We start from the raw sequence: 21,421 nt of genomic DNA, 5'->3' as shown, positions 1-21,421 counted from the left end.
TCCCTAGGGCCTTTTTTAGAAGGGTGACTAGCAGCATCATGAGCTTTGTTTGGGCGCATGGGACCCCGAGGGTGAAGAGGGTCTTCTTGGAGCGGGGTAGAGATGGGGGGGGCTGGCGTTACCCAATCTCTCGGGGTATTATTGGGCAGCCAATGTGTCGGTGGTGCGCAAGTGGGTAATGGAGGGGGAGGGGGCAGCATGGAAACGGATGGAGAGGGCATCCTGTGGAGATACAAGCCTGGGGGCCCTGGTAACGGCGCCGTGGCCGCTCCCTCCTACGAGGTATACCACGAGTCCGGTGGTGGCGGCTACCCTCAAGATTTGGGGGCAGTGGAGGCGACATAGGGGAGAAGTGGGGGGCTCGATGGAGGCTCCGTTGAGGGGGAACCATAGGTTCGTCCCGGGGAACATTGATGGGGGATTTCAGGGTTGGCACAGAGCGGGCATCAGACAGCTGAGGGACCTGTTTATTGATGGGAGGTTTGCGAGCCTGGGGGAGTTGGAGGAGAAATTTGAGCTCCCCCTGGGGAACATGTTCAGGTATCTGCAGGTAAAGGCATTTGCTAGGCGGCAGGTGGAGGGATTCCCTTCGCTTCCCGCGAGGGGGGTGAGCGACAGGGTGCTTTCGGGGGTCTGGGTCGGAGAGGGGAAGATATCTGATATCTGCAAGGTTATGCAGGAGGCGGAGGAGGCGTCATTAGAGGAGCTGAAAGCTAAGTGGGAGGGGGAACTGGGGGAACAGATCGAAGACGGGACATGGGCTGATGCCCTGGAGAGGGTTAATTCTTCCTCCTCGTGTGCGCGGCTTAGCCTCATCCAATTCAAGGTGCTGCACCGGGCCCACATGACTCCCTCTCGGGAGAGAGGGAACGTCTGGCCTGGGGGCGGGGGGGAGGGGGGGGTGGGTGGGAACAGCGGCAGGGACGGGGAACACCGGGGGGGGGGGGGGTGGGGACAGGGAGGGGGAGATGCGGGGAGGGTGGACAGGGGGGAGCACAGAACATATCGGGAACAGAACGGGCAAAAAGTTGCCAACTGGATTGGCTGAGGCAAGCAGGGAGCAGGCCGAGGGCCAAGATGGTGCCGCAAGCAGCCACTTGGGAGGGTCCCGAAACAAAGGGAGACCCCGGAGTGCAGGGGCGCACCCATGTAGCGTAAACATGGCGGCCATGTTGGGTGCCCCCTGGGCTTAGGAAAATCCCGATCTCATGGGGAGAGCGGCGACCGCGACCATTTTGGACGGCCCCCTAACAAAGGGAAACGCCAGAGTGCAGGGGCGCGTCCACCAGGTTAGTATGGGTGACCCCGCAGGACCGAGGGGGGGGTTCAGAAAGCCCCCACCAGGTTTGTCACCTAGAATCAGCTTGTTATGTATTGAGACTGCTTCTAGGTTCATGACGAATAAGCCTTATCTAGACTCTCAGAGTCACCCAGTTCTCAGGACATGCTGTCTATGTGTATTCTGGGCCTTACGTTATATGAAAATCAGTTTAAATTCACTTGTACCAAGAAAACTTGACTACTTTTCCCATCATGCCATTATTTGCTTCACACAATACCACACCAGGGGGACGGTACATCATGGTCAGCGGTGACCTGGAAGGGGCACCGGTCGTACTGGTAAATGTGTCCGCTCCCAACTGGGAGGACACAGAATTCATAAAGAAGACCATGGCAGAAATCCCCGACCTTGACACACACCGACTGATTATTGGGGGCGACTTCAACTGCGTGCAGGACCCACTGACCGACCGATCAAACCCCAGAACAGGGAGAAAGTCTGGCATGGCTAAGGAGCTTTTATGGTGCAGGTGGGGACGGTGAACCCTTGGAGGTTCCTGCACCCGGGAGAGAAGGAATTCTCGTACCTTTCACAAGGTGCACACCCGTATCGGCTTCTTTGCAGTGGGGAAATTGGTGCTTCCAGGGATGACGGGAACGGAATACTCCGTGATAGTTACCTCCGACCATGCTCCACATTACGTGGATGTGAGCTTGGAGACAGGCCGGGCCCAGCGCCCCACGTGAAGGCTGGACACGGACTTCCTGGCCCACAAGGCCTTCTGCCAAAGGCGGGCCGTAGGCGACTGCGTGACACCCGGAAAGGGGAAGTCTCGCCTTCCACGTTCTGGGTGGAGCTACCTGACCTGCGACCTCCTCCAACATGGGCGCACAGTGGCACAGTGGTTAGCACACACAGCTCCAGGGTCCCAGGTTCGATTCCCGGCTTGGGTCACTGTCTGTGCGGAGTCTGCACGTCCTCCCCCGTGCCTGCGTGGGTTTCCTCCGGATGCTCCGGTTTCCTCCCACAAGTAACGAAGAATGTGCGGGTTATGTGGATTGGCCGTGATAAATTGCTCCTTAAGTGTCCCAAAGGGTTAGGTGGGGTTACGGGGATAGGGTGGAGGTGTGGGCTTGGGTAGCGTGGTCTTTCCAAGGGCCGGTGCGGAATTGATGGGCCGAATGGCCTCCTTCTGCACTGTAAATGCTATGATTCAGAACCCGTTGATTGGCACCTTTGGCCAGGGTTTTTCAAAGCGCGAGTCGTGACCCCTGGGTGGGTGTCGGGGGGGGTCGCAGAGCGATTGGACGCAGCATTCCACGTCGTGGTTCCGATCGTGGGAGAGGCGCCCAATGGCCGATACTGCCTTTTAAACGAAGGGAAACAAGCCCTCCGGCCAGAGGTGGCAGCAGAGAGCAGGTTTTTAAAAATTAATTACTTAATGAATGAAAAAAGCCGGAATTGAACCTGGGACCCTGGGGCTGTGAAGCGATTGTGCTATCCACAATGCTACCGTGCTGCCCTTACAACTCATACAAATAAACATTGGACCATTGACAAAAGAGATCACACAAAAAGTTCAAGAAAAGATAATAAAGCTTCAATATGGCTGACTTCTCCCCACTTGTGTTAAAGTGACAAGATTGTAAAGAAATTACCCAGAATGCTCTCCTTACTTGACAGAGGTATAGAATATAAAAGTAAACTCTTTTTTAATAAATTTAGATTACCTAATTATTTTTTCCAATTAAGGGGCAATTTAGCGTGGCCAATCCCACTACTCAGCACATTTTTGGGTTGTGGGGGCGAAACCCACACAGACACGGGGAGAACGTGCAAACTCCACACGGACAGTGACCCAGAGCCGGGATCGAACCTGGGACCTCAGCGCCGTGAGGTGGTTGTGCTAACCACTAGGCCACCGTGCTGCCCCTATAAAAGTAAACTTTAATGTTAAATGTAAAACGCTGGAGTAGTGCGCGCCATTCTCGTCGCCACATTACAGGAAGGACGTTATTGCTGTGGAGAGAGAGAGGGAAGAGGAACGTTGCTAGGGCAGGAATAGTGTCGCTAAGCGGAGAGATTGGAGAGGTCGGGGTTAATTTCCTCAGAACACAGAAGGCCGAGGGGTGACTTAATTGAGGTGTACACAATGGTGAGGGGGAAAAGATAAGAGGGGACAGGATAAAACTGTTTCCCTTTGTGGAAAATTCTGGAACCAGGGGACATAGATTCAAGCTCAGTGTCAGAGGGTGTAGAGGGGACGTGAGGAATAATGTTCCCACACAGAGGGTGGTGGGATTCGCTGCCCGTGTTGGTGGTGGAGGCAGAGACCCTAAACTCTCAGCGGCAGCCGTGTGTCCCATCTACAAGATGCACCGCAGCAACTCACCAAGGCTCCTCAGGCAGCACCTTCCAAACCCACCGCCTCTACCATCTAGAAGGACAAGGGCAGCAGATACCTGGGAACCCCACCACCTGGAGGTTCCCCTCCCAGTCACTCCCCACCCCGACTGGGAAATATATCGGCCGTTCCTTCACTGTCGCTGGGGCAACATCCTGGAACTCCCTCCCTAACAGCACTGTGGGTGTACCTACACCTCAGGGACTGCAGCGGGTTCGAGAAGGCGGCTCCCCCACCACCTTCTCAAGGGGGCAATTAGGGATGGGTAATAAACCAGAAATGCCCACATTAGGGGCTGGTTTAGCTCACTCGGCTAAATCGTTGGCTTTTAAAGCAGACCAAGCAGGCCAGCAGCACGGTTCGATTCCCGTACCAGCCTCCCCGGACAGGCGCCGGAATGTGGCGACTAGGGGCTTTTCACAGTAACTTCATTGAAGCCTACTCGTGACAATAAGCGATTTTCATTTCATTTTTCATTTCATTTCATCTACACCTCCCGCTGCCTGGGGAAAGCGGGCAGCATAATCAAAGACCCCTCCCACCCGGCTTACTCACTCTTCCAACTTCTTCCATCGGGCAGGAGATACAGAAGTCTGAGAACACGCACGGACAGACTCAAGAACAGCTTCTTCCCCACTGTCACCAGGCTCCTAAATGACCCTCTTATGGACTGACCTCATTAACACTACACCCTGTATGCTTCACCCGATGTCTGTGTTTATGTAGTTACATTGTGTATGCATCGTATGTCCTATGCTTTTCAAGTATGAACGATCTCCCTGGACTGTGCGCAGAACAATACTTTTCACTGTACCTCGGTACACGGTACAATAAATCCAATCCAACCCAATGAGGCACCTTATCAAAGGACTAATTATCTGTAATTTATCTAAATGCCCTGCTAAAATGTCTTTCAGAATAACATTTTAACATTTTCCCGATGACACGTGAAGCTATCTGCAGTTCCCCGCTTTCTGTCCCCCCCCCCCCCCCCCCCCCCCCTCCCTGGGTCCTCGGTGCTGTGAGGCAGCAGTGCTAACAGCTGTTCCATTGTGCTGCACAATTAAAGGTGAAGTCCATCTTAAAGGCACAAGCCCCATTAATTGTCCAGTTACAAAAATTTAAATGGTAGAATAACAGAAGGGGGAAAAAATGAGGGAGGATCCTTAGACTGGCCATAAATACCTGAAATACGCCCCCTACTGGCTAAAGATACAACCCTCTTCAACAGGGAGGTCGGTGGCATCGAGGGAAGTGAAGGAAAGGTTCCCACAAGAAATCAGTCAACAAATTGGTCCCAGGGAGTTGTAATGTTACCAACAGCTCCTCGAAACCGGCAAAGATTCCCTCCACGAGAAAGTGCCCAAACTTTTCCAGACCCTTCCTCTCCTGTGTCCTAAACATGAGTCTAAACTCATCGCCACAACGAGATGATTAATGCAGATCGGGGCTGTCACAATACACACATCAGTATATCATGGTGCAGACACACACACTGACTGACACACTGCAAGACCAATCAACACACACAACACAGCAGCCAATCACCAGTTAGGGCACTGTCACTATAACGCCAGAGGGCACTAGTTTTCCCGCTCTCTCGGGATGCAGCCTCTGAGACAGACAGAGCCCGCAGTCAGAAGCACTAACATCTACCATGTGCTGGCAGTATAGGCTGGTCAGATTAGGCATAGGTCTTCAATCAATCTAACATAGTGTCGACCCACAGGGTAAGTATGTTCAACAGCTCTTAGTTAAATAAAATAGAGTTGTACTATTACAAGTGTTGGTAGCCTGTCTATGTTACTGCTAAGGTAAACGCAGTCTCCACAGATCCAGAATACCCAACACAATCACTTCACAGTGATAGCACAATCGCTTCACAGCTCCAGGGTCCCAGGTTCGATTCTGGCTTGGGTCACTGTCTGTGCGGAGTCTGCACATCCTCCCCGTGTGTGCGTGGGTTTCCTCTGGGTGCTCCGGTTTCCCCCCACAGTCCAAAGATGTGCGGGTTAGGTGGATTGGCCATGCTAAATTGCCCTTAGTGTCCAAAATTGCCCTTAGTGTTGGGTGGGGTTACTGGGTTATGGGGATAGGGTGGAGGTGTTGACCTTGGGTAGGGTGCTCTTTCCAAGAGCTGGTGCAGACTCGATGGGCTGAATGGCCTCCTTCTGCACTGTAAATTCTATGATAACACATCAGGGGCCATCACTGGCATGGAGCAAAATTTTAAATGTTGTACGAATTGCTTCCAGAGTCTCAGGGTGGATTTGGATTTTGTTTATTGTCACGTGTACCAAGGTACAGTGAAAAGTATTTTTCTGCCAGCAGCTCAAATAGATCATTTAGTACATGAAAAGAAAAGAAAAGAAAATACATAATAGGGCAACACAAGGTACACAATGTAAATACATAGACACCGACATTGGGTGAAGCAAACAGGGTGTAGTGTTAATGAGGTCAGTCCATAAGAGGGTCGTTTAGGAGTCTGGTGACAGTGGGGAAGAAGCTGTTTTTGAGTCTGTTGGTGCGTGTTCTCAGACTTCTGAATCTCCTGCCGATGGAAGAAGTTGGAAGAGCGAGTAAGCCGGGTGGGAGGGGTCTTTGATTATGCTGCCCGCTTTCCCCAGGCAGCGGGAGGTGTAGTTGGGGTCAGTGGATGGGAGGCGGGTTTGTGTGATGGACTGGGCGGTGTTCACGACTCCTGAGGAAGGAGCAGTGCTCCAAACTCTCGTGATTCCAAACAAACCTGTTGGACTTTAACCTGGTGTTGTAAGACTTCTTACTGTGCCCACCCCAGTCCAACGCCGGCATCTCCACATCATGGCTCTGTATTTGCTTGCGGTCCTGGACTGAGCAGTTGCCATACCAGGCTGTGATGCAGCCAGATAGGATGCTCTCTATAGTGCATCTGTAAAAGTTGGTAAGGGTTAATGCGGACATGCTGAATTTCCTTAGTTTCCTGAGGAAGTAAAGGCGCTGTTGTGCTTTCTTGGTGATAGCATCGACGTGGGTGATTTTTGGAGATGCGCACCCCTAGGAATTTGAAGCTGCTAACCATCTCCACCTCGGCCCCGTTGATGCTGACAGGGGTGTGTACAGTACTTTGAGTGGACACCCGGATTGAGCTCGAAGAAAGTCTTGCAGGAGAGAATGGAAGCGAGGCAGTTCTTGAAGCTCCCAAACTACAGCCCCAACAAGAATTCGCTTCCATTTGCCCCCCATACGGAACTGGCTTCACCAACCCATCCCCGCAATTTCTCGATAGTGGCTGCCCAATAATAAACTAACAAATTGGGGAGAGCCAACACAGCTGACTGACTGTCTCTCTGGAGGAATGACCTGTGGAACCTTGGGGTTTTACCCGCCCCAATAAACGAGGACACTAATTTGTTATGTCTGACAAAAAAGCGGGGAAAAGTGGGGAGACATTGCAAAAGAAATAAAAATCTCGGGAGAGCATTCATTTCAATATTGCATCTCTTCCAATCTGGTCTACTGCAATCGCTGCTCCCAATGTGGTCTCCTCTATATCGGAGAGACCAAACGCAGACTGGGTGATCGCTTCGCTGAGCATCTTCGGTCCGTGCACATTCAGGATCCTGACCTTCCTGTTGCTTGCCATTTTAACACAACATCCTGCTCCCATGTCTGTTCTTGGCCTGCTGCAATGTTCCAGTGAAGCGCGACGCAAACTGGAAGAACAACATCTCATCTTCCGGTTAGGCACGCTACAGCCTTCTGGCCTCAACATCGAATTCAACAACTTCAGATGATCAGCCCCATCTCGACCCATTGGTTTTCATTTCTTTTTAACTGTATTTTACCATTTCTTTCTTTCTTAATATATATTAATTCCCCCCCCCCCCCCAATCTTATCCACCGTTCCTGCACCTTTCTCCTCTTTGCTTTCCCCTTCCCTTCCCCTCACACCTACAGTTCATCCTCTGATGTTAGTTTCCCTGCTGTTTGACCTTTCACATCTTTTGTTCTCTCTGGGGGCTGCCATTAGCACTCTGTTCCCTTGGTTTCTGTGGCCATTAGCACCCGGTTTCCCTGGGTTTCTGTGGCTGTGACTCATCTTTCATTCTCACTCCACAGTATAAATATTTTCCACTTTGTCTGTCTGTTAGCTTTGACAAAGAATCATCGGACTCGAAACGTTAGCTCTTTTCTCTCCCTACAGATGCTGCCAGACCTGCTGAGATTTTCCAGCATTTTCCCTTCCGGCCCTGAACAATGTTTGTGTGGTCTTCCATGATCAGCCGAAGTGGGCGACATGGTGGCACAGTGGTTAGCCCTGCTGCCTCACGGCGCCGAGGTCCCAGGTTCAATTCCGGCTCTGGATCACTGTCCATGTGGAGTTTGCACATTCTCCCCCGTGTCTGCGTGGGTCTCACCCCCCCCCCCCCCCCCCCCCCACAACCCAAAAGATGTGCAGGGTTGGTGGATTGGCCACACTAATTGCCCCTTAACTGGGAAAATAAATGTTTAGGTACTCTAAATGAATACAGAAAAAGAATAAAAAAGTACCTTGTCAAGCAATTTAGCATCTGCATTCTAAAGCACATTCCGTAGGGTCCTCATCCATCTTCTGGATCAGAGAAACGGATGCCTGTGCCCGTGTGACGGACATCGAACCCCGAGACAAGGAGTCATTGAACGTGTCAAAGAACAAAGAACAATACAGCACAGGACAGGCCCTTCGGCCCTCCAAGCCCGTACCAGTCATGATACCAACCTTTGCCAAAACCCTCAGCACTTCCTTGTGCCGTATCCCTCTATACCCATCCTATCCATGTGTTTGTGAAGATGCCTTTTGAACGGCGTTAATGTATCTGCTTCCACAACCTTCCCTGGAAACGTGTTCCAGGCACTCACCGCCCTCTGTGTAAAAAACCTGCCTCACACATCTCCTCTAAACTTTGCCACATGGATCTTAAACCCATGCCCCCTGGTGACTGCCCCCTCCACCCTGGGATATCCAGGCCCCTCTTATAGACCTCTAGCGGGTTAACCCCTCAACCTCTGTCTTTCTAATCATAGAATTCACAGTGCAGAAGGAGGCCATTCGGCCCATTGTGCCTGCACCGGCTCTTTGGAAAGAGCACCCCACATAAGCCCACGCCTCCACCCCATTCCCGCAACCCAGTAACCCCACCAAACCTTTTTGGACACAAAGGACAATTTATCATGGCCAATCCACCTAACCTGCACATATTAGGGGCTGTTTAGCTCACTGTGCTAAATCGCTGGCTTTGAAAGCAGACCAAGGCAGGCCAGCAGAACGGTTCGATTCCCGTACCAGCCTCCCCGAACAGGCCCCGGAATGTGGCGACTAGAGGCTTTTCACAGTATCTTCATTTGAAGCCTACTCTTGACAATAAGCGATTTTCATTTCATTTGGACAGTGGGAGGAAACCGGAGCACCCGGAGGAAACCCATGCAGACCAGGGGAGAACGTGCAAACTCCACACAGACAGTGTGACCCAAGCTGGGAATTGAACCTGGGACCCTGGACCTGTGAAGCAACAGTGCTAACCATTGTGCTACTGTGCCGCCCTGAAAACAGCCCGAGTCTATTCAGCCTCTCCGCCTAGCTAACGCCCTCCAGACCAGGCAACATCCTGGTGAACCTCCTCTGCACCCTCTCCAAAGCCTCCACATCCTTCTGGTAATGTGGCGACCAGAATCGTGTGCAATATTCCAAGTGCGGCCTTGCCAGTTTTTATACTCGATGCCCCGTCCAATGAAGGCAAGCATTCCGTCTGCTTTCTTGACTGTCTTGTCCATTTGCATTGCCACTTTCAAAGATCCGTGGACCTGCATGCCCAGATCTCTCTGACTTTCTATATTTCAAGAGTTTTGCCATTTACGATATATTTTGCCTTTATGTTAAACCTACCAAAATGCATTACGTCACATTTGTCCAGATTAAACTCCATTTGCCATTCCTCTTCCCACATCCAACCTATCTATGTCCTGCTGTATCCTCTGATAATCCTCAATACTATTTGCCACTCCACCAACCTTGGTGTTGTAGCCATCTAAGATGGCCACCTGCAAAGGACCATGGGAATTATGGTCAACCCAGGACTCAGACAGATACACAGTCTATGTGTATCTAAAACACAGGTAACCAGACCTGATTGAAACCCCAGCTCCGTTACATTTCAGTGTCCCATTTTCCCAGGACAATAGAAGTCCAAACAAGCAACCGGTACAGCCACAGACTGATCGGCGCCACTCCCTTGCTCAGAAAGCACAACTGCCAAGGTCAATGACCGCTAAGGACCCGTCCAGCTACAAAGGCACCCGCCCCTTTATTGGCCAAAATCAAAGAGAGCGATCAGAGCCCTGTCGAACTATTGGGTCCAAGGTTAAGGACCGCCCCAAAGAGTGTGAAATCCCAGGGGGATAAAAGAGAGCGCAGTCTGTGTTGTGTCTCTCTTTGATCCGGCCTGTGCCAACCCAATTGCAGCAGGAACAGCCAGCTCAGTTCAGTGATCGCTACCAGGATGAGCGCAGCAGAGACAGAGCCACTTTTTCAAACCAGCCAAGTAAAATCCAGATAAAGGCCCTTATCCATTTGCCCAGTGCCGGTCGCCCTGAAGTTAAGTACAGGTTATTGTAGCTGATAGGTGTAGTTTAACTCACAGTTGATATTGGGTTTTCATGTTGAGATAACTCGTGTATGTAAATAAACCACCTTTTGAACTAGCTAACTGGCTGTGTGGTCATTCGATCGATATAAGGGAAAGGCTTGTGGTTCATCGTGATAAATAAATAGAGCAACAGTGCCATTCGCAAACGTATTAATCAGACATTTTCCTCCAACTCGTTTATGTACACCAGCAGCAGGGTAGCATGGTGGTTAGCATAAATGCTTCACGGCTCCAGGGTCCCAGGTTCGATTCCCGGCTGGGTCACTGTCTGTGCGGAGTCTGCACATCGTCCCCGTGTGTGCGTGGGTTTCCTCCGGGTGCTCCGGTTTCCTCCCACAGTCCAAAGATGTGCGGGTTAGGTGGATTGGCCATGCTAAATTGCCCGTAGTGTCCTAATAAAAAAGTAAGGTTAAGGGGGGGTTGTTGGGTTACGGGTATAGGGTGGATATGTGGGTTTGAGTAGGGTGATCATTGCTCGGCACAACATCGAGGGCCGAAGGGTCTGTTCTGTGCTGTACTGTTCTCAATTCTCTCAAACAACAGAGGCCACAGTACAGATCATAGAACATAGAACATAGAACAGTACAGCACAGAACAGGCCCTTCGGCCCTCGATGTTGTGCCGAGCCATGATCACCCTACTTAAACCCACGTAACCCGTATACCCGTAACCCAACAATCCCCCCATTAACCTTACACTACGGGAAATTTAGCATGGCCAATCCACCTAACCCGCACATCTTTGGACTGTGGGAGGAAACCGGAGCACCCGGAGGAAACCCACGCACACACGGGGAGGACGTGCAGACTCCACACAGACAGTGACCCAGCCGGGAATCGAACCTGGGACCCTGGAGCTGTGAAGCATTGATGCTAACCACCATGCTACCGTGAGGCCCCGGAACGGTTGTATCCCTGTGGAACACCGCTAGTCACAACCTTCTATTCAGAAAACACCCTTCTACTGCTACCCTCTCCCTTCTCTGACCGAGCCAGTTCTATATTCGGTTAGGTCAGCCTTTATTGCCCATCCCTAATTGCCCCTTGAGAAGGTGGTGGGTGAGCCCTCGGCCTTGAGCCCAGTGCAGTCCGTGTGGTGTAGGTACGGCCGCTGTGCAGTTAGGGAGGGAGTGCCAGGATTTTGCGCCGGCGACAGTGAAGGAACGGCCGATATATTTCCCAGTCAGGGTGGGGAGTTGAGGTGACGCCCAAATTTAGTCAGGATGGTATTACATGGCAGGGCTGAATGGAAGGACTGAATGTCTCAGAACAGCAGCAGATCCCCTCACAAAAGAACACATTCAATCAAAGGCGGCATCTTTAATCGATTTTTAATCAGGGAAATTGCACAAAATAAATTTTTCACATGATTTATTTCTGTTCATTCCACTTGGACAAAGATGGCGGCGGTGTTGCCTGGCGATTGCCGGAAATACCCGAGGTCTCCAGGGGGCGAATCGGCTGCTTCCGGAGATTGCCGAAGGCGGCCGGGCTCCGGGCGTTGCCGAGGTCGGCGGAGCTCGGCTCCATCCGGGCACGACCGAAGTCGGCGGGACTCGGCTGCATCCGGGCACAGCCGAAGCTCCTTTCGGTGGGACTCGGTTGTATCCGGGCACTACCGAGGTCGGCGGGACTCGGCTACATCCGGGCACTGCCGAGGTCGGCGGGACTCGGCTGCATCCGGGCACTGCGGAAGCCCCTTTCGGCGGGACTCGGCTGCATCCGGGCACTGCGGAAGCCCCTTCCGGCGGGACTCGGCTGCATCCGGGCACTGGCGAAGTCTCTTTCGGCGGGAGGCTGCGCGCGCAGTGCCCTCCCAGCCCCGCCCCCTTTCCTCTTGGCGCGTCGGTGATGGCGGTTGCAGTTCTGGTCAGGTCGGGCTCCCCAATCCCTCGCCATCCTCCCTCCCGGAGCCTCCGAGCGCCCGGCTGCCTGGGCGGGATGGCGGCGGGGAGCGGCTCCGCTCAGTAAGTGATGGACAGGATGCGGCGGGGCGGTGGGGATGGGGTGTACGGGGCCTGTGTTTGTCCTCAGCGTCCGGGGAGGCGGCTACAAGATGGCGGCGGGCGGGCCCGCGGCCTCCTGTCCACGTCCCAGCCCCTGGGACCAGCCTGGAGGGAGGTGCAATGAGTGGAGGAGGGGAGGGGGTGCAGGATGAGGCTACTCGGCCCATCCTCTGCTGATGGTAAACCCTGTTGGCAAGGAGGCTGTGGTAATGGGGTGGTTAAAGGTGGACAAGTCTCCTGGCCCAGATGGAATGTTTCCCGGAGACTAAAGGAGGTGGCATGGGAAATAGTAACGGCGCTCGTGGTAATTTGCCAAAGTTCACCGCACTCTGCGGCGGCTTCAGCAGATAGGAAACCTGCAAATGTTACTCTGCTGTTTAAAAAGAGGAGGTAGAGGAAGGGGGTGGCACGTTAGTTCAGTGGTTAGCACTGTGGCTTCACAGCTCCAGGGTCCCAGGTTCGATTCCCGGCTTGGGTCACTAACTGCAGAGTCTGTGTGGGTTTCCTCCGGGTGCTCCGGTTTCCTCCCACAAGTCCCGAAAGACGTGCTGTTAGGTGAATTGGACATTCTGAATTCTCCCTCGGTGTAGCCGAACAGGCGCCGGAATGTGGCGACCTGGGGCTTTTCACAGTAACGTCATTGCAGTGTTAATGTCAGCTTACTTGCGACACGAAAGAATTATTATTAGAGTCCGAGGCGGGTAAAATATTTGAATCTACCAGGAAGGAAGGAATAGCGAGACGTCTAGGTAGAAATTGTTCCATTGGGCAGACGCAGCGTGGGTTCATGAATAGCAGGTTATGTTTGACTAATAGGCAGCACGGTAGCATTGTGGAGGCAGCACGGTAGCATTGTGGATAGCACAATCGCTTCACAACTCCAGGGTCCCAGGTTCGATTCCGCCTTGGGTCACTGTCTGTGCGGAGTCTGCACATCCTCCCCGTGTGTGCGTGGGTTTCCTCCGGGTGCTCCGGTTTCCTCCCACAGTCCAAAGATGTGCGGGTTAGGTGGATTGGCCATGCTAAATTGCCCGTAGTGTAAGGTTAATGGGGGGATTGTTGGGTTACGGGTATACGGGTTACGTGGGTTTAAGTAGGGTGATCATTGCTCGGCACAACATTGAGGGCCGAAGGGCCTGTTCTGTGCTGTACTGTTCTATGTTCTAACCGAGGGGTGAAACTACAACTAGGTGGCATCCTTCCAAAATAAGGGGGAACAGATTTAGGACTGAGTTGAGGAGGAACTTGTTCACCCAAAGGGTTGTGAATCTATGGAATTCCCTGCCCAGTGAAGCAGTCGAGGCTCCTTCACGAAATGTTTTATTGTAAAGGTAGATAGATTTTTGAACACTAAAGGAATTAAGGGTGACAGTGAGCGAGTGGGTAAGTGGAGCTGAGTCCTCCCCCCCCCCCCCCCCCCCCCAAAAGATCAGCCATGAATGGCGGAGCAGGCTCGAGGAGCCAGGTGGCTTACTCATCCTAGTTCTTATGTTCTCTGTACTAGCCCAACATGGGTGAGTGAGTTTAACCCTGTCCAACGCTGCTGGAGTGTGGATCTGTTAGTTGGTGAGGGATACTGCCTTTTTGTACAATCCCCACTGTGCAGAAAGAGGCCATTCGGCTTATCGAGTCGGCACTGGCCCCTAAGGATTTAACCAGAGTGCAGAGGAGAATCCCCAGGATGGGTTTCCTCCGGGTGCTCCGGTTTCCTCCCACAGTCCAAAGATGTGCGGGTTAGGTGGATTGGCCATGATAAATTGCCCGTAGTGTGCTAATAAAAGTAAGGTTAAGGGTTGGGTTACGGGTATAGGGTGGATACGTGGGTTTGAGTAGGGTGATCATGGCTCGCCACAACATTGAGGGCCGAAGGGCCTGTTCTGTGCTGTACTGTTCTATGTTCTATGCTCCCTGGGCTGGAGCGTTCAAGCTATGAGGAGAGGCTGGGGTTGTTTTCCCTGGAGCCGAGATGTCTGGGGGGGGGGGGGGGGGGGGCCTGATTGAGGTGTGTAAAATTGAGGGTCATGCATGGGAAGAAACCTTTCCCCTTGGTGACCAAGGGGCAGAGATTTCAGGTGAGGGGCAGGAGGTTTAGAGGGGATGTGAGGAAAAACCTTTTCCCCCAGAGGGGGGTGGGAGTCTGGAACTCGCTGCCTGAAAGGGGGGTGGGGGCAGAGACCCTCAGAACATTCCAGAAGGATTTAGATGTTGTATTTGAAACACCCCAGCAAGTAAGGCTACAGACCGTGCTGGGAAATGGGATTAGAATAGATCAGGGCTACGGCAGCACGATGGCTCAGTGGTTAGCACGGTGTCGAGGACCCAGGTCCAATCCTGGGCCACTGTCCTTGTGGAGTTTGCATATTAGTCCCGTGTCTGCATGGGTCTTCTCTCTCTCCAAACCCCCCCCCGTCACAACCCAAATATGCTCAGGGTAGGTGGATTGCTCATGCTAAATTGCCCCTTAATTGTAAGAAGAATTGGGTACTAAGGTACGCGAAGGGCCTCTTCCCCTGACATAGACATAGAACAGTACAGCACAGAACAGGCCCTTCGGCCCTCAATGTTGTGCCGAGCCATGATCACCCTACTCAAACCCACGTATCCACCCTATACCCGTAACCCAACAACCCCCCCTTAACCTTACTTTTATTAGGACACTACGGGCAATTTATCATGGCCAATCCACCTAACCCGCACATCTTTGGACTGGGAGGAAACCGGAGCACCCGGAGGAAACCCATGCACACAGGGGGGGGACGTGCAGACTCCGCACAGACAGTGACCCAGCCGGGAATCGAACCTGGGACCCTGGAGCTGTGAAGCATTTATGCTAACCACCATGCTACCGCGCTGGGCACATCCATCATTGGGAACATCTTCCCTGCATCTACCCTGTCCAGTCCCGTTAGAATTTTATAAGTCTCCATGAGATCCCCCCCCATTCTTCTGAACTCCAGCGAGAACAATCCCAACCGAGTCAATCTCTCCTCGTACGTCAGACCCAGCCGGGAATCGAACCTGGGACCCTGGAGCTGTGAAGCATTTATGCTAACCACCATGCTACCCTGCTGCCCCTGGTGTCTGAGGATCCTGACGGAAGTCGGTGGAAATGGTGCAGCCACCGACTACAATCTTAGACTTGCTTTGACGAGGGGGGGAGGGGGGGGGGGGGGGGGGGGGAGTTCTCCCTCACGTGGATTTTGAATTGGCTGAGTGACAGGAAGCAGATGTTTCTCCAGCAGAAAGAAGGGCTCCAGTGGGGACCTTGTGATCTACGCTTTGGGGTAACAGCCGATCTGCAGCTGGGACGGCCGGGAGCAACAGGCACGCCGGCAACCGGTGTCATTTAATTTTAGTAAAATGCAAAGCGGTTCATTTTGGCTGGAGGAACACGGGAGCATTGTAAAACGGAGGGCGCGTTCCAAACGCGGTGCAGGAGCGTGGAGACCAGAGTGTGGGCGTGCATGAATCATTGAAAAAGGCGGGGAAGTCTTGACAACTGCTTAATACAGCATATGGTATTCCTGGCTTCGTTAACAGGGACACGGGAGCCATGGAGATGGTGTTGAGTCTTGATAAAACAGTGGCTGAGTGTAGACTGGTGTTGTTTGCAGTATGCGAGAAAGAATGTGAAGGGTTTCGATTCTAGAACAGAGTTAGGAGATGAATTCACTGATAAGAACATAAGAAATAGGAGCAGGAGTCGGCCATCTGGCCCCTCGAGCCTGCTCCGCCATTCAATGAGATCATGGCTGATCTTTTGTGGACTCAGCTCCACTTTCCGGCCCGAACACCATAACCCTTAATCCCTTTATTCTTCAAAAAACTATCTATCTTTACCTTAAAAACATGTAATGAAGGAGCCTCAACTGCTTCACTGGGCAAGGAATTCCATAGATTCACAACCCTTTGGGTGAAGAAGTTCCTCCTAAACTCAGTTCTAAATCTACTTCCCCTTATTTTGAGGCTATGCCCCTAGTTCTGCTGTCACCCGCCAGTGGAAACAACCTGCCCGCATCTATCCTATCTATTCCCTTCATAATTTTAAATGTTTCTATATAATTTTAAATGTTTCTGATGTGGAAGTTGGGGCCATTGTGCAGATGGTGCTCAGTCGAGGCGTTTAAAATAAGGGGGGGGGGGGAGCATCTGGGCAGAGCAGATTGGGAGAGACCGTTTCCACTGTTGAAAGGAGTGGAGACACCGAGGGGCAACGTTTTCTCACAAATTGGATAACTTGAACAGAATACTGGCTGGGCTAACAGGAAAAGCTGCTGGCTAGTGACACGAGATGGGTTTCAAGGTGGTGCCTGGAGTGAGGGGATTGTCTGCCCAACCCATCCCCGCACATCTCCACCCGTAATGTTTTTGTTAGAGTACCCAATTCTTTTTCTTCCAATTAAGGGGCAACTTAGTGTGGCCAGTCCACCTACCCTGCACATCATGTTTGGGTTGCGGGCGAAACCCACGTAGACACGGGGAGAATGTGCAAACGCCACACGGACAGTGACCCGTGTCCTTGGCGCCGTGAGGCAGCGACATGAACCACTGCGCCAGCGTGCTCTCCTTCACCCTTACTCTTGACCGCACTCTACCTGCCTGCTACTTTCACCGACCTCTGAACGAGTGCTCGACCATTCTTCGAACCCTGGCAATTCCAGCAGCTTATACCTCCTATGTCCTGATCGATTTGCTGCACACGTGGCCAGTGCAGCCAGCTGTTTGCCTCGCCTCTAACCTGGGAAGAAATGATTCGAATGTAAAAAGATGTATTTTTCTATGTGTTGGCTATATGCCAGCGAGAAGGGCAGTGTGACTGAGCTTTACTCTGCATGTAACTCCGTGCTGTACCTGTCCTGGGAGTGTTTGATGGGGACAGTGTAGAGGGAGCTTTACTCTGTATCTAACCCCATGCTGTACCTGTCCTGGGAGTGTTTGATGGGGACAGTGTAGAGGGAGCTTTACTCTGTATCTAACCCCGTGCTGTACCTGTCCTGAGAGTGTTTGATGGGGACAGTGTAGAGGGAGCTTTACTCTGTATCTAATCCCGTGCTGTACCTGTCCTGGGAGTGTTTGATGGGGACAGTGTAGAGGGAGCTTTACTCTGTATCTAACCCCGTGCTGTACCTGTCCTGGGAGTGTTTGATGGGGTCAGTGCAGAGGGAGCTTTACTCTATCTAACCCCCCGTGCTGTACCTGTCCTGGGAGTGTTTGATGGGGACAGTGTAGAGGGAGCTTTACTCTGTATCTAACCCCGTGCTGTACCTGTCCTGGGAGTGTTTGATGGGGACAGTGTAGACGGAGCTTTACTCTGTATCTAACCCCGTGCTGTATCTGTCCTGGGAGTGTTTGATGGGGACAGTGTCGGGCGAGCTTTACATTGTTTTAAACCCCACGCTGTACCTGTCCTGGGAGTGTTTGATGTAGATAGTGAGCAGCCAAATATTATTTTTCGACGTCCAGTTCATTACATTTTTATATCACGTAATATAGACTACAGCAGGCGGTGTGGGAGGATGAGGTTCATGTTTGGGATTGTGAAAGGGTTGATTTACTCTTTTAGTTTATAATTAATCCTTTTTTCTGATTTTATTGCAGGTTGGATTCGGGAACAGGTGTGAAAAGTAGCAGAAATCCTGACAGCATTGCTGTGTCACAGGTACGACGCTGACCATGTGATTGGTCTCCCCTGGAGCCATCGCCACGGCACCTGCTCTTGTCCCATGAGCCGGTGCTGCCCAAACGGCGGCTCAGAGTAACGCACAGGCTCAGTCAAGGAAACAGCTGGTGTCTGACCCGTGACCCTGCTGCGCCAAAAGTAACTGGGACAAGTTCTGTAGTTGGCCCTGTGATTGCAGATTAAATTGATAGTGAGGAGGGAGGGTTCTAACTGCCCCCAGTACGTCACTGTTAACAGTGAGGGTAAAATGGCGGGAGAATTACCCTGATAATATTTGACCAGTGGATGGATCTGTTGAAATGTCGTGTTGGTTTCAATCTCCTGGTGTGAAATCTCGGAATAAGATTCCCCTATTGAGAGCCTGACTTTGATAACAGAAAGTCCCGCACTGTCGAAGGACAGTCTCGTAGCAATTTGGCAATGAAGAATTGTGGACAGGACTAGAGGGAGCTCAATTGTGTCCAACCCTGTGCCTTGCCTGTCCTGGGAGTATTTGATGGGGACAGTGTAGAGGGAGCTTTACTCTGTCTCTAACCCCGTGCTGTACCTGTCCTGGGAGTGTTTGATGGGGACAGTGTAGAGGGAACTTTGCTCTGCATTTCACCCCATTCTGTACCTGTTCTGGGAGTTTTTGATGGGGACAGTGTAGAGGGTGCTTTACTCTGTATCTAACCCCATGCTGTACCTGTCCTGGGAGTGTTTGATGGGGACAGTGTAGAGGGAGCTTTACTCTGTATCTAACCCCGTGCTGTACCTGTCCTGGGAGTGTTTGATGGGGACAGTGTAGAGGGAGCTTCACTCTGTATCTAATCCCGTGCTGTACCTGTCCTGGGATTGTTTGATGGGGACAGTGTAGAGCGAGCTTTACTCTGTATCTAACCCCGTGCTGTACCTGTCCTGGGAGTGTTTGATGGGGACAGTGTAGAGGGAGCTTTACTCTGTATCTAAGCCCGTGCTGTACCTGTTCTGGGAGTGTTCTGATGTAGATAGTGAGCAGACAAATATTATTCTTCGACGTCCGGTGCATTACATAGAACAGAACAGAACAGGCCCTTCGGCCCTCGATGCTGTGCCGAGCAATGATCACCCTACTCAAACCCACGTATCCACCCTATACCCGTAACCCAACGACCCCCCCCCCCCCCCCCCCCCCCCCCCCCACCTTACTTTTTAGGACACTACGGGCAATTTAACATGGCCAATCCACCTAACCCGCACATCTTTGGACTGTGGGAGGAAACCGGAGCACCCGGAGGAAACCCACGCACACACGGGGAGGACGTGCAGACTCCGCACAGACAGTGACCCAGCCGGGAATCGAACCTGGGACCCTGGAGCTGTGAAGCATTTACGCTAACCAACATGCTACCGTGCTGCCCCATTTTTATATCACGTAATATAGACTACAGCAGGCGGTGTGGGAGGATGAGATGCATGTTTGGGATTGTGAAAGGGCTGATTTACTCTTTTAGTTTATAATTAATCCTTTTTTCTGATTTTATTGCAGGTTGGATTCGGGAACAGGTGTGAAAAGTAGCAGAAATCCTGACTGCATTGCTGTGTCACAGGTACGACGCTGACCATGTGATTGGTCTCCCCTGGAGCCATCGCCACGGCACCTGCTCTTGTCCCATGAGCCGGTGCTGCCCAAACGGCGGCTCAGAGTAACGCACAGGCTCAGTCAAGGAAACAGCTGGTGTCTGACCCGTGACCCTGCTGCGCCAAAAGTAACTGGGACAAGTTCTGTAGTTGGCCCTGTGATTGCAGATTAAATTTATAGTGAGAAGGGAGGGTTCTAACTGCCCCCAGTACGTCACTGTTAACAGTGAGGGTAAAGGGCAGCGTGGTGGCCTAGTGGTTAGCACAACCGCCTCACGGCGCTGAGGTCCCAGGTTCGATCCCGGCTCTGGGTCACTGTCCGTGTGGAGTTTGCACATTCTCCCCGTGTCTGCGTGGGTTTCGCCCCCACAACCCAAAAATGTGCAGAGTAGGTGGATTGGCCATGCTAAATTGCCCCTTAATTGGAAAAAAATAATTGGGTAATCTAAATTTAAAAAAAAAAACAGTGAGGGTAAAATGGGTAAAATGTGAGGGTAGATGGGACTGTTTAACACACTGGGCTAAATCGCTGGCTTTGAACGAAACCAAGCAGGCCAGCAGCACGGTTCGATTCCCGTAACATCCTACTTGTGACAATAAGCGATTTTCATATTTTTCAAATGGCGGGAGAATGACCCTGATGTTTGACCAGTGGATGGATCTGTTGAAACCTCGTTTTGGTTTCAATCTCCTGGTGTAAAATGCAGTGGGAGTCTCGGAATAAGATTCCCCTAGTGAGAGCCTGACTTTGAGAACAGAAAGTCCCGCATTGTCGAAGGACAGTCTCGTAGCAATTTGGCACTGAAGAATTGTGGACAGGAGTAGAGGGACACTATTGTATCCAACCCTGTGTGCCTTGCTTGTCGTGGGAGTGTTTGATGGGGACAGTGTGGAGGGAGCTTTACTCTGTATTAAATCCCGTGCTGTACCTTTTACTGGGAGTTTTTGATGGGGACAGTGTTGTGGGAGCTTTACTCTGCATTTCACCCCGCGCTGTACCTGTCCTGGCAGTGTTTGATAGGGACCGTGAGAGGGAGCATTACTCTGTATCTAACCCCGTGCTGTACCTGTCCTGGGAGTGTTTGATGGGGACAGTGTAGAGGGAGCTTTACTCTGTATCTAACCCCGTGCTGTACCTGTCCTGGGAGTGTTTGATAGGGACCGTGAGAGGGAGCTTTACTCTGTATCTAACCCCGTGCTATACCTGTCCTGGGAGTGTTTGATGGGGACAGCGTAGAGGGAGCTTTACTCCGTATCTAACCCCGTGCTGTACCTGTCCTGGGAGTGTTTGATGGGGACAGTGTAGAGGGAGCTTTACTCTGTATCTAACCCCATGCTGTACCTGTCCTGGGAGTGTTTGATGGGGACAGTGTAGAGGGAGCTTTACTCTGTATCTAACCCCGTGCTGTTCCTGTCCTGGGAGTGTTTGATGGGGACAGCGTAGAGCAGGGGTGGGCAAACTACGGCCCGCGGGCCGCATGCGGCCCGACAAAGGTTTTTATGCGCCCCGCCAATGATTTGACCGGAATCATAACCGGCATTTTTGAAGAGCCGCTCAGGAAAAGCCGCGGAAGTAAATGCGCTTATTCAATAAGCGCATTTACTTCAGCGGCTTTTCCCAGGCAGCTTTTCAAAAATGCCGGTTATGATTCCGGGCACCTCATTGGCGGGCAGCATTAAAACGCGCGTAGTGGGGTGGATGACTGGGGCTGTCTCATTGGTCGGTTTAGTTGGTTGTGCGACCAATTGGAGTCCAGGTTACAAACAATAAGCCTGATTATTGGTC

General features: G+C 52.0%; 1 long non-coding RNA gene across 19 annotated transcripts in view; it reads left to right on the top strand.

Moving 5' to 3' along the window:
• Positions 1–12,151: 12,151 nt before the first annotated feature.
• Positions 12,152–21,421, top strand: part of LOC119958358 — a 48,342-nt gene continuing 39,072 nt past the window's right edge. For 16 of the 19 annotated variants that reach the window (XR_005459011.1, XR_005459009.1, XR_005459006.1 and 13 more), the window contains exons 1-3: positions 12,152–12,317; positions 17,955–18,015; positions 19,544–19,604. This is a non-coding gene — a long non-coding RNA (uncharacterized LOC119958358). The remainder of the gene's footprint in view (positions 12,318–17,954; positions 18,016–19,543; positions 19,605–21,421) is intronic. The other 3 variants (XR_005459005.1, XR_005458998.1, XR_005459002.1) reach the window with 2 other exon arrangements.

This window comes from Scyliorhinus canicula, chromosome 29 (assembly GCF_902713615.1).
Source record: "Scyliorhinus canicula chromosome 29, sScyCan1.1, whole genome shotgun sequence".
Taxonomy (NCBI): domain Eukaryota; kingdom Metazoa; phylum Chordata; class Chondrichthyes; order Carcharhiniformes; family Scyliorhinidae; genus Scyliorhinus; species Scyliorhinus canicula.
Note: the sequence above shows the minus strand (reverse complement) of the source record. Positions and strands in the feature narration are given on the sequence as shown.